The sequence below is a fragment of the Glossina fuscipes genome, unplaced genomic scaffold, assembly GCF_014805625.2.
Source record: "Glossina fuscipes isolate IAEA_lab_2018 unplaced genomic scaffold, Yale_Gfus_2 142, whole genome shotgun sequence".
Taxonomy (NCBI): Eukaryota; Metazoa; Arthropoda; class Insecta; order Diptera; family Glossinidae; genus Glossina; species Glossina fuscipes.
In genome coordinates, this window is record NW_023998485.1 from 1,306,565 (window position 1) to 1,308,167 (window position 1,603).

Genomic DNA, 1,603 nt, shown 5'->3' on the forward strand with positions numbered 1-1,603 from the left:
TATCTAGCCAATCCTCGTCTGACCCAACGCGATCGTGAAGCCATTATTTATTTATTTATTTATTTATTTATTTATTTATTCCACTTATACAAGAAACTCAACTAAAACAAAATGGCAGTCGAGTTCAATTGACTCTTAAGTAAATCTTAAAATTATTTAATAATAAAACTTAGTATAAGTACAATAAAACAAATAAGGAGGAAAAAAAAAAGAAAGAAAAAAAAAAAAAAGCATGTACACAATTAGCATAGAGCCACGCCCACAACCGATACAGGACCAAATTGCAAGTGAACCCCTAAGCCATCGCAAACATGCATAAGCTTGGCAACCGATAATTGTTAACAACAAATTAATTTTCGACTCATAATGACAAAATCTAAGGTTAAATCAGTTTAAGTACGACATAGGTAAATCGCGCTTGTTGAGCAATATTGCTTTAATAGACTTTAAAGAGTCCGTTAATGAGAATAGATGATAGACATCATTTAGGTTCTTGCAAACAACTCTGAGCGGGTTAAACAGTTCAAAGTTATATTTGCATTGACTAAGCTTTATCAACATAAAGTACCTAGAGAAGCGGTTAGGGACATTAAAGCAAATCTCACGAAGTAATGCGGCGAATCAATTGAACCATTTATTAATTTGATTAGGAAGGAAACCCCAAGAACAAATCTACGTTTCTCGAGTGACGGTAAGGATAACAGAAGCAACCTATTTTCATAGGGTGGAAGAGGGGAAATCGGGTCCCAACCCAAATTCCTAAGTGCAAACAGCAAGAATTGCTTTTGTATAGATTCAATTGAACCAACGTAGCATCTATATGAAGGAGACCACACAACAGAGGCATACTCAAGAATAGGTCTAACCAAACACGTGTAAAGCCTTTTAGTAATATAAGGATCATCAAGCTCTTTGGACCACCTCTTTATAAAACCAAGAGCGGACCTAGCTTTGCTTAACGAGGACTCAATATGCAAATTGAAACGTAACCTATAATCGAATAGAACGCCTAAATCAATGAACGAATCGACGTCTTCCAACCTGTGCGAATCAATGAAGTATTGGGTACTAAACGAATTCCTTCTTAAGAAAGAAAGCTTCTTACATTTATTTAGATTTAGCTTCAGAAGATTGAGGGAGCACCATGCAAAAAATTGTTCAAATCACTTTGAAGATGATGTGATTGCGATTCTACGGAAAAAGAAGTAAACAGTTTCACATCATCAGCATACATTAAAATCTTACTGAATTTAATCACGGAGGGCAAATCATTGATGTAAAGATTAAATAAAATAGGTCCCAAGTGGCTACCTTGAGGTACGCCAGACGTCACGGGAAATTCATCCGAGGTAATGAGGTTAAACAAAACCCTGAATGATCTACCATACAGATAAGAGCTTAACCATTCAACTAAGAAGAGAGGAAAGCCAGAGGTCTGGATTTTAAATCTAAGAAGTCTATGATTAACCATATCAAACGCCTTGCTAAAGTCAGTGTAAATGCCATCAGTGCGAGAACCACTAGAAAAAGCCTTGAAAACATGAGAAGTAAACTCCAACAGATTGGTCACCGTAGATCTTCCCTTTCGAAAACCATGCTGGAA